The sequence below is a fragment of the Seriola dumerili genome, unplaced genomic scaffold, assembly GCF_002260705.1.
Source record: "Seriola dumerili isolate Sdu_G_001 unplaced genomic scaffold, Sdu_1.0 BDQW01000161.1, whole genome shotgun sequence".
NCBI lineage: Eukaryota > Metazoa > Chordata > Actinopteri > Carangiformes > Carangidae > Seriola > Seriola dumerili.
The window spans coordinates 158,865-171,307 of NW_019174416.1; positions in this window are offsets into that span (position 1 = coordinate 158,865).

Consider the following 12,443-nt stretch of genomic DNA (forward strand, 5'->3'; position numbering starts at 1 on the left):
CACACAGCGTTCAGTTGAGCTTGTCTTGTTCTGGGAGATATTTTCATTAGTTATACTTGTTTGGACTTGTTTGGATTACACAATAAAAGTAAATGAATATAATTGGGTTCATTGACTTGCTACAAGCCTGGCTCACTTTTCATGTGGTGAGTGGGCACTTCAGCTATGAGAGAAGTGGAAACAGCACAGCCCATTAAATATCAGTTGCTCCCAGTGGAAATCTGTCATTTCTTGGCATTCCACTTTATTGTGAGTGTACATATTCGTTTTTTTTTTTTAATTATGACAACAGCCCCACAAGCTGCTCATTGTAATAAAATGCTGTTTTGTTTTATTCCAGGTTCAGATGGGACTGTGCTCAGCTATCAGACAGAGTTTTTAATGCATCCTTGATGACATCCTCCATCACTTTTGACACTTATCTTCACAATGTGGAGCACATCATCACATCAGTGTGGTGCCAGGCTCGGTTTTATTGTGACATCAGAGCTCCTACCCTTGATGCTTAATAGTGGTGTTCCAACAAACATCTGACAAGTAATTAATTACCTCAAGGTGGGAGGAAGTGCCATTTTCTATCTGCAATAGTCGGTTTTCACCACAGGAAACACTCCAGGCACCCAGGAACCCTTTTATGAACTCAGGTACCTGACACACTTGACCAGAGGAACAAGGTCTTTTACCACTATTTCCAAAAACATCCCATCTACTTTTCGATGGCCCTGGAGCTATCGGGGTGGAGTTTATGGTGCTAAATGTTGCCCATTGGTCAAACACAAACCCTGTGGGTGCAGCAACTTGTATACAACTTCAGTCACACTGTGATAAAGTATTGGGTGGCGCTAAAAGCATTATTCGGATGAGGAAATAACTTTTCTTGTCATTTTTATTGAGTTTCTGAGTCCTAGAACTATTTGGTCCACATTGGAGAAAGAACCAATAATATTATATGATAATAATAGTATATAATAGCAGCTGCTCATAGGATCAGCAGCAAAAATGTGTTTTGTACAGAAAATAAGAAAAGCTGCAGTTGTGAGGGGCAAGCTTCCAAAGACGTTACGCACAATATTTGACAACTTTTTACAAACCAACACACTGATGATTTTTTTACTTTTTCTGAGGGCATGAATCCTTTTAATGGATGCTAAATTCATACTGAATAACTGGTAAACGAGCTCAGAGAAAGGTGCTGACAACAGGTCATTTGTCCGTTTTAATTTAATTATGTATGACTCTGTATCAGTAGCATGTTCATTTGTATTACTGTCACTGTTAGATTTATCTGGGGCCAGTCATGGAAATAGGAAAACTATGCTGTCAAACAGCAGCTTATAATTTTGTTTAGAAATGACAAAGTCTTGTCTTTAATTGCTTCTCTAGTTTCTTTCTAGTTTACATGGTATATTATAGATGGTCTAAATCTCTGGCAAGTTTCACTGCCCGTATGCCAAGTTAAACTTAGCCTCTGGTGGTCTTGGATGACCCACTGCTCTTAGAAATCCAAGGAAACTATAAGGCTTGCATCCTTCTATCTTAAGAGCACCCTTCAGCCCACTGACTTACTGCTTTAAATGTACAACCTTTCTAATATTGATCAGGTGCCTGTGACAGTCTGTACCAGTTATATTTCTTTACTACACACAACATCCTTGAACTGCTCAATGCTTTCATTACAAATACTGTTTTTCTAAAGGGACATGGTTCGCAGCAATTACATTTGACATAAAACAAATATATTCAATATGAAATAAAACAGCCTGGTACATTCTGTGGGACTGTGGGTTTTTTTTTTTTATAATTTACCATTTCCCCATATATATAAGCTTTTTTTCTTCCTCTAAATTTCTACTACCTTTGAATAAATTTTTTAAATGATAAAAGTGTATTTAATTATGTGTATTTGTATATTATATTAGCATATATTTATATGTCTACATAACTAAAATGGCACTCAGTACGGCAGATAGCTCTGCCAAGGCCAAATAATCCTACACATGGAAGTACTCTGATAACATAAACAATTTATTTGTCATAAAACATAATAATTTATAAGATCCATATATTATTTCCTGACAAATTCATGAAACAAAAAAACAAATACACACACCGACACACACACGCCGACACACACACGCCGACACATACACACACACACACACACACACACACACACACACACACACACACAGGTGAAAACATAAGCTCCTTATAGCAGTCGTCATTATAAATGCACCGTTTCAAAATTGGATACAACATTCAGCGAATATCAGTTAATTAGATGATATACATGACAGTTTGACAAAACAGTCTCAACGGAAGGTCCACTTACTAGCCTATTTCCAGAGCTTTCAGCCGCATGACACATGCGTCTTCATCAGTGAATGGAATTTGCCAAACTTATGATATCATGTTTTACACTTGTATCTCATATATACTGATTCTGTAAGACACATAAATAAAATTTTCATATTCCTTTAAGAACCATCAATTCTTCACAAAATGATGAACTCTGTGTACCATGCCAACGTTGTCTGTTTATATAAATGATCGCTATGGATTACAGCAGCCATCCAAAATGGTAGAGACAAATTGATTGAGACAGCTGTGGAAAAATTCTTTTCACTGATTGCCAAAATCTAGACGCACATTCTTACTCAGTATATTTGGGGAAACAAACTCCAAATATAAACCTCTCTTGGGGGGGAGCACATGATACATATGCACGTCGTACAGTCATCATCTCCTCCTTTTGTAGTGCAACATGACAACCACAACACAAGAACATGCTGCTGCTGGATGAGCTAACTATTTTTTTGGACTGTGGGATTGTTATAGTTTGTCTCCAGGATTACAAGCTGCAGACATGAAACAGACATTCCAGCGTAGCAAACGGAGGAATAAATAGAGCATGTCCTGTGTTCGTCTGTGACAAATGCATGCTGCTGAGACACTGACTTCCTGATCAGAGATGTTATGACAACAAATACTTCTAAAAAATGTTAATACACAACGGTCTCTTCTGCGCTATTGGCAAATATAACATAACCGAGGCATATTTGTTTGAAGAGTTCTCCTAGAGTTTCAACATTTCAAACTCACAAAGGGAGTGAGTACAATGCCATTAATTATGTCATGTTGACCCAATGAAGATTATGAAGGTAAGTGTTTGATTGGTGCTGCTTCACAGGAAAGAAAATAAAAAACTGTATGCACTGTGAAATTTTCTATACTGTAGATAAACAGTGTTGGAAGAAAAATTCAGAACCTCAGTAAAAACAGTAATTCCACAATGTGGAAATACTCTGTTGCAAAGAAAAGTCCTGCATGTAAAAATGTAAAATAAGTAAAAGTAAAGAAAAACTTCAAATACCAAAAGTCACAAAAATTTTTGCAGCTGCTTAATTCAGAACTAATTTACTTTTAATACTGCTGGATAGTTTAATCTGTAATACATAATAATCTATTTGTTGATTATATTTTGTATTAATTGAATGAATCTACAAAGTAATTAGTAAATAAGCATGAAACTGAATTATTTAAATAAAGTACAAGTACATAAAAATTGTACTGAAGTACAGTACTTCAGTAAATGTTTTAAGGAACGTTTTTAGGAATCTCTTTTTTTCTTTCCACAATAACTGAAATTGGGCCCAGAAACAAAAGAATCACAGAAAGTGTATAAATGTTAATTTATAAAGTACATATCAGGACATATCAGGGTGAGTAATTTCCTATTCCACAATTCCCATATCATTTTACTTTTAGGGACATTGTTTTACACCAGCTACACCCAAATATTGTTGCACAACTACGATGCTTATTCTTACAGGTACTTGAAAGAGAAACACATCTTAAAAACTTAATCTACATACTTTTAATCTTTCCTCACTAAATGGTCACTCAGCCAATTTACAAGTGTTTGTCTGCCATGTAGATTCCTGTATTTATTGTTAGCCAGTTTTCACTGAGTTTAAGAGGCAGGCTGGTATCTTGTTCCAAAACAAGTGCAACTCTCTTTCCGCCAGTACAAACTGAAATAGAATCACTTTATTAGCCAAGTACATTTTATACACATCAAGGGACTGAAACTCTGCATCTCAGTGTAACTATTGCATGTTGGTCAGTCGTTTACTGGCTCCTGAGAACCAGATTAAAGGCCAAGGCCTTGGCCAAGAGTGACGTCCGCTGACTCAACAGTATCTGAAGCAAATTCAAGAGCTTTCAGTGGCGGAAATGACAGAACTAAACTTGCTCACCACCAAATTCAAATAGTTGGTTCTCAGTCAAAATTACCAAAAAAAACACCCCATCTTTTCTCACCTCTAATGGCATCCAACCACGCAGATATTTCTGTTTCTTAGATGCCTGCTTTCATCCCAGTAAAACAGAGATGAAGTGAATTTTGTTTGTGGTGCTCACAGGACTGAAACATTACATTTAAAAAAAAAAAACTCAACATGTTTACCTTCCAGAGTCAGAGTCAGTCCTTGTTATCTTCACTGTGAACAGATGCGCTTGAGCTACTTTCTACCAAAGTATCTGGACGACTGCTGATCATTATTTAAATGATGCACCACAAATTAAATTTCAGTCACCTCCATTGTACTGGGATGAAAGCACGAATATTAGAGACTGGTATCTTAAAAACTGGGAAAATTAAACCAGCTATAGAATCAGCATGGCTAGCACTATTGATAAAATATTCAGCAAGTCAGTCCCAAGGTGGCAAATGATTTTTTAGATCCTCAAAAGAAGGTATACCGAGGTTTACTGCATTAGGTTTGAGTGGCTGCATCATGTTTTAAACATATAGATACATATATAGATCATGCAGTGGAAACATACAGTACCAACTCTACCGCACAAATGCATCTTTATAAGGATAGTTTTGTTCAATTTGTAAACAAAATCCACTTAGAAAAGCACAGAGACATAGCAGACTGCCATTATACTTCAAACCAGTGGCATTATGCTGTGGAGAAATTGCTTGTATTCAACAGAGATGTGTTTTATACAAAGGCTACAGTTATTATAGTATTTTGCTATTTTCTCCCAGCCACCATAAGCTCGATGAGATGGAGGCCTGTCTGAACAAGATTTATGCATTGATGTGAAACACTTCTCCTAAGACTCTCAAGAAGTCAGAGATCAAATTCAAGTGGTAGCAGCTTTAAACACAAAGCTGTCAACCCATGAGTTACTATTTAAGATCCTTAGCTTTATGGGAGAGTAGGGTCTAATATGAATTGCAATTCAGCTTTATAACTCCTCTGGGTAATAAACTGTGAGAAAAGATTTAAAGAACGTATTTAAGTGTTAATATAATGCCCCTAACATTATATTTGTTTTTTAATCAAAGCGATCATCATTAAATAATGTTATATATTTCATGTGGTCTTTTTCTGAGAAGCTCACAAAGCACGTGACTCTCCTCTCCATTAGTTAAACTGTAACACAGTAACCTTGTATACAAGCAGGAGAAATTAGTGATAAATGGGATAGTGTATGTTATGGTCTTCCAAAACAAATCAGTTGTTCTTTCTGACTGCTGCAGCATGGATCTGACGGGTCAGTGCTGCATTCTCTATAAGCTGGCTGTTTACACAGGCCTGCATGTTTCTGTGGGTTTATGGCCCACATTAATCACTCTTTATGTACTTCCAGGGCCTCTGGTGACCTTACATTGTTGGAGTGAGGAGGAGTAGAGTCCAGAAAACAAAAAGGCCTCCTGCTGTACTTTGTCCTGATTTCACACAGCCAGCGCCGGTGCTTAAAGGGTAATTCCAGTAGGGAGTCAGTGATGGTCACCTTTTAGTGCCCTAGTTCACGTCCAACCACAAAACTGCACCGAAGGGGACTCAGTGGAGATTAAAATCCCTGTTGTTCAGCTACCTTTGTTGTTCAGTCCTCAGTGACCAACAATGAAATGAAGAGTCACAGTTTATGATTCACATTTATCACTTTATAATGAACCATTCCTCATAAAGAGTAAATAGTTGACAATAATGAACTTTATTCATGTGGCTCCATCTAGTTTAGTCCATCTAGGATCTGTGAATAAAACTCCATAGTCCATGTTCTTCATTTCAACTGTTTACTGAAAACTGTCTTAATCATACAAAATATGAAGTTAAGAATAACTTTTGGTTGCCAGGTTGTTAAAAATCTCTTCCACTGGTGTTTGGCCCCCTCCAGCATGCCTTTGGCTTTGTCTTCTTATAATGGCTGCAGAGGTCTATCTAATGAATTAAAGAGTGAGTAAAAAGACAAAGTGCCATGCTTTCTGTTAAAAAGCTGCAGTCTCGGGGTGCCCTGCTGGCCTTGGGGTTAAGTTGCAACTTCCCCAGTTCACGTCCGGGCAAAGACTTTTGTTGTCTGTCATTTCCCATCTCTCTTTCTCCTCATTTCCTGTCATCGCTCCACTGTCTTCTGTCTAGTGAAAGCATAAAATGCCCTGGAAAACATACTGAAAAAAATGTGCGATCAAGCCCAGACTGAGACAACCCTGATGACATCATCAGGGTTGATCATGACAAGTAAACTGAGTGTGTCCCTTTAATGGCATAAAACTGATTTTATAAACCACTAAGAAAGGAATTTTAGACCAAGTCTTTAATCAGATCTCGTAAAGCCTTTATCGTTAGCCTTATTATAAATTCTTACCAACCTACCTCACATGAAGAAACAGGGAACAGGAGCAACAATGTGGAGCTGAGCCATGGCCTTTTTGGCAAGCCCAGTCAGTTTTCACATGGGAAGTTGGCCACAGAAGCCTCTTGTTGGGACTCATGAAGAAGACAGGGAGAGACAGGAAGCCACAAATGAGAACAGAAGCTGTTTATATGGCCTTGTGCATACCAGACTGTCCATGTACATGTTTGGTTTACCCCCTGGGCAAATGGTCAGATGCCCCAGAGCCATGGACCACTGCTGTGCATGTAAACAAATTCCCACATAATTTAATGTCAGTGCCTCTGTGCACACACACTCTCTGCAGGTGAAATCAAACTAAAGGAGCCCAGGGTACAGTTTTGCCATGGGGCTTTCTGCAGTTTATGTAGCAGTGAAGAAGAGAATACTCCTGAGTGACTTTCTTGCTTTAAAAAAAAATTGTGGGTCAAGGGTTGAACAGGCTCGTGCAGTAGCTGGCTTATTTTCTTCAAGCATCATGCTGAGGAAACATTATAGTGAAGCATTTGAAGTCACACTGTCATCCACAGGGGTAGAGTGTAATCTTCCCACTCTAAAGCAACATTTTTACATGAAGAGATTGATGCTGGAGAGTTCAGTCAAAGCCAAAGAGCATCTTTTACAGCTTGAAGCTGTGCAGAGAGGAAGTCATAGTGCATGTTATCTGAAGTTTTAAGTACAAGGATGAATTTCCGAACAAACTAGAACTTGGTTTAGTTATCCTAGCCTCGTCAAGTTGTTAAAAAGATCAGTTTCATAACATGAACACAAGATGCTTAACGAGCTTAAGAATTTCCGTAGTTTAGGGCCGGATGCTATTCTAGTATCTCTTGCTCCCAAAGGAAACTAAGCTGATATACCCCTAGGGGTTGTGTTTTTTATCATCATAACGACAGCCAGAACGGTTTAAAGGGTATTGTAAAGTATATCAGTAAAATGCACCTCTTGATGCAGGCAGTATAGAGTTTAGCCCAAAAACTAAAAGACAATGTTCACGACTGTCTTAAAACTGTTAAAGATGAGGTGACAAAAGAGCCTCCTGTGAGGGATCAAGGCCAGAGACATGGCCGAGATAAAGATCAAGCTGGCCAACGACCGAATTTACTAAGACAAGCAGAGGAGGAAAACCTCCAACAACGATCTGCAGTGCAGCAGCTGCCCTGGGTCTGGTGAGTTCAGTCAACCACAGTGTCTGTGGTCTGGAAGCAATTACTGCTGGCTCACAGTGACTCTGAAATTATGTCTATTACCACACTTTGGTCTAGAAGAGGAGATCCTGGTAGATTTTGAAGATTGTAATTAAGTTTGCCCCCTCTCATGAATTCTGAACAGTTAGAGAAAGACAAATCTCAAAGTGACAGATGAAGTATGAGAATAGACATACACTTATTTTTACTTATAATATTTGTGTTAAAATACGTTTACAAAGCCATGCACATTAGAAATTATTATTATTATTAATGATATTTGGCATCATGGAAGCCATTAAGGATTCTACAGTGTGTAGAAAGCCCATTTTATACACTCAACAGATGGGTGACAATTTACTGCAACAAAATAAATAAATAAATAAATAAATAAAAGTGCCCTGATGAGTTGGTCCAGCTTCAGTGCTCCTTGTCATAGACAGCACGTCTGTGGAAATCTACTGTATGAAAGAACAACATTCAGATGTCCCTTAAACACCTCACATGCAGACTATCAGTCGTCATCACTACAGTTTACAGATGTTCCCTGTGAAGGCCATAGCATGTTTCACATCATCATCACACTCATCAAACTATTCAGTGATCCCTCATCATTTATTCATTTTTTACCTTTAATTTGTCACCTGTCTGTGTGTGTGTGTGTGTGTGTGTGTGTGTTAATTATTAAGTTAATTATGGTCTTGAACAATAGAATGTAAGAGCAAGTTTATTCAGGTTTCCCAGTAAGTGACATTAGTGAGTTTTCCATCTAGATCTGCAAAACAAAATGCAAATTGACGCACTTTTCCATTCACCACTGTTGTGCAAATATTAGGACTTGGCTCATCATTGGTGGTAGATTGGTCATTGGTCGACTCAGGTGGTGGCGCTAATTTTTCAGTCAGATGCCATTAAATCAATGCAGAAGACGAGGGGCGAGGGGGAAACGAGATTAAAAGAGAGTCCGTAGTCAAATGGTGAAAACAATGTAACAAATATGATGGAAATATGGCATTTCTGTTTGTTTTACATATTACTTTGAATTTGGAACTCTGTCTGCTTGTTGCTATGCACAGATAATGATTACGTGATATGCTTTTTGTGAACGTCATGATTTATTCGCCAAGTTTGTTTGTTGTGACGTTTTGTTTTTATCGATACACCAGTGTAAAAACATGTTTGTGATTTTTTTTTTTCAAATCTTTACTCAAAAAAGTTGGATGGAAACCCACCAAGTGCGACAGTGAGCAAGAATCTGTGATACCAGGACCCTGAAGCTGAGGCAGCAAAAAGGTCACTTTTAGATTCAGAGCTGTTGCCATGGCACTATCAGTGTGAAATATACTGCCAAACCTTTCAGTGTAGTATGAGAGTTTATCTGTTCAAGTTGGGATTTTTTTTTTTAGCTTGCATCCAAAAGGAGTTCAGAGGTCAGAGGTCAGGGTCACCTACAGATCAGTGTTTCGCTTCTCAACACAGGTGTTTCAACCCTGAATCTCCCATCTGCTCTCTCACTAAGCCACTGATTATCTGCTTCCTTGGTGAATTAAGTATATTTGTCTTTGTCTGGTGAGTCAAATCTAGAAACAGCCAATTTTATTTCAAGTGGTATTAATCAAACGGACAGTCTCGCCAATGAATCTCATTGCAATATGTCAAGACTTTTCCACAAAGTTTAAAACATGCAATATGTGATTAATTCTTTTTCACTCAAAATTTCATCACTAACATGCTGTTAATGAAAATGAATTTCCAGTTATTCAAGTTCACGCTGCCGGCTCTCCAAAAACCAATGTTGCTTGAAATGAGCTGTTTCTCATCGCTATCATCCAGGGCATTGATCCATTACCCAAGCTCAAATTGAACGGCACCTTTTTTGCTCTAATTAAGAAAATAGCTTCATAAGCGCACATCTGGCAAAAGGTGGAAACAGAAAGGAGAGGAAGGTGTGGTAGGAGCTACAGAGACGGGCCAGAACAAAGAGCCAGGGCAAAAATGAAAATGAATCTGTCTGAAAGCTCTTTTGTCCTTCTCGTTAGTTGGAAGTGAAGCAAATGATATGAATTGTTTTTCTGCATCAATAACCCTTTTAAAGATATCTTAGACAGGCTGTCAGTCATTGTTTCCAATATGCAAAGCTTATGAGGACTGACCACAGCACTCTCTGAATACATCAGTGTTTTGAAAATTAAATTGATTAAATTGAAGGTAGGACTGATTAAGAAACTCATAAAATCAGATAGATGTTATGCCAAAGTGGTAACAATGGAATAGGCAGTACAGTAGAGAGTTAACTGGTTAAAGTAAACGCTGGAAGGCATAACAAACTGTTCCATAAAGCAGAATTCATTAAAGGAACACTTTGACATTTTGGAAAATACCCTTATTCACTTTCTTGCCAAGATGAGAGGATTGATACCACTCACATGGCTGTACAGTAAATATGAAACTACAGCCACCAGCTTGTTAGCTGGGCTTAGCATAAAGACTGGAAACAGGGGGGATTGGCTGTGTCCCAAAAAAAAAAAAAAAAACTACCAACACCTCTGAAGCTCACCAATCAACAGTGTAGTGCAAGTTCATACTGGCTAGTTCAGTAAAACCTCCTCCTACCCATCCATCCCCACCCCCCAATCATTGCCACTTCACTAACTACTGTAAATGAATTCCTGTATATTAGAGTCACACAGAGATTACTTTTAAAAGCCAAGAAAAAACCAATGGGAGTATATGTTTTATGTGTTTGCTGTGAGTTTGACTCAGGTGAAGGAACTTTGCAGCTGTTGGCTCATGTCTTAACTTTTCTTGATTTCTTATGATCATCATTCACTTACAGATATTTTAAAAGACTGGTCGGATGCTTCAACTCAATGTGTCATTTCAGATTTGTTGCCTCTGAAATTTGTGGCTGAAGTTCAGACTTTTTCAGACCCGGCAGACACGTTGTCTGTACTGATTTGTTCATAAAGTCCTTCAAATATTCATACAGACTGACCTCAGAAGTACCAGTAGCTGCATTGTTTGAATTGCCAGCACTAGACACACGACAGGTGCCGTAAATCCTCAGGCGCCGCCATATCAAAAAAAAACACAGTTCAGTTCTTCTTCTTCTGATGTTATTTGGTGGTTGGAAAACAGCTTTTTGGTGAATTATCACCACCTATCACCGCTCACGTTCACAGCCTTTAGTTGCAAAAGGATGCATTCAGTTCACCAAAAAAATGAGCATGTTCAATGAATTAACAAATTAAATCTTGTTTGTTTAATCTGAAGATGTGTTACAGGAGGTTACGCTTTGGACTTTTTCTTGGCCTGTAGTTTCAATGTCCAGTTGTACACACATATACTGTACACATGCACATACCACACACATGCAGGCTTAAATAAATAAAACATGCGTGTGCAAACACATTGTCTGATGTCGCCCCCCACATTAACTGCATCTATGTGTTCCCAACATGGAAGAATCTGAGCTCTCCCTAAATATTTGTGCTCAAAGTGGCTAGTCTCACACAGTTTCACAACATCCAAAACCCCAAATAAGATTTGTTTTTATTGGGTTACACAGCTGATAATGTCCTCAAAGGGAAAATGCACTGATTTCTATGATCAGATATTAATGCCGGCGCTACTCCTGAACTGGGAATAAAGAATAACTTTATCCTGGCTGTAGCACTTCTCTTCACCCCTCACTCCTGGGATGATGCATAAATAACCAAAGTGATGAATGACACTAAACAGAAGTGATTCTGATATCTGTGTTTGATCACTGGCAAGGAAAAGCGCCTGAAATTAGTTTCCAGCGGGAGCTGTATTGAGAAACTTTGCTGCATGTCTGACAATTTGGAATTCAGCAAATGCTGGTCATCCATCTCGCTCTCACTGGCTGTGAATGTGTCCGGACCTATTTTTCGATCATCCACAGAAATACTCCAAGTCCCTGGTCCTCCACGCTGCCTGAGGATCTCATGGTCCACAACAATTCTCAGGATGAAAATATCTCCCTCCTCACAGAGGTTTGGCCATGCTCAATGTCAAGAGAGCTATCTGTTAGGCCTTATTTTGGGACTTATTTACAAACTTCCACGCAAAGTTTATTTTGACTCATGTACTTTTTCCCTTTTAGCAAATCATGTGAAAAGATTCAGAGATTATCACAATGCCTCCAACAAACTTTTTTCGCTGTTCATGTTGTGTGATCACATGTTCCTTTTTGCATATTATATCAACCTCTCAAACTGGAGCACAGGAGGGATATTTTCCACAGTTTGGTGGAACGGCAACAAATCGCTCACGTATCATCTCTGCTCATGATTACTCACATCAGCAAATCCACATTATCTGTTGCCAGTTATCGACTCTGCTGAGCGGATGCACCTGATGTCCACACACTGTGAAGGATCCTGGGAGCTGAGATTTATGATAGCAGCAAGAACATATGGCCCTATAAATACACCGTCTACCTTTGGGAAGGATAACTCTGCCCAGCGAGGAAAGCATCTCTCTTCTCGGACTCGATATGATGAGACCTTTCAGCTCGTGTTAGGGACCATCACTAAAAGG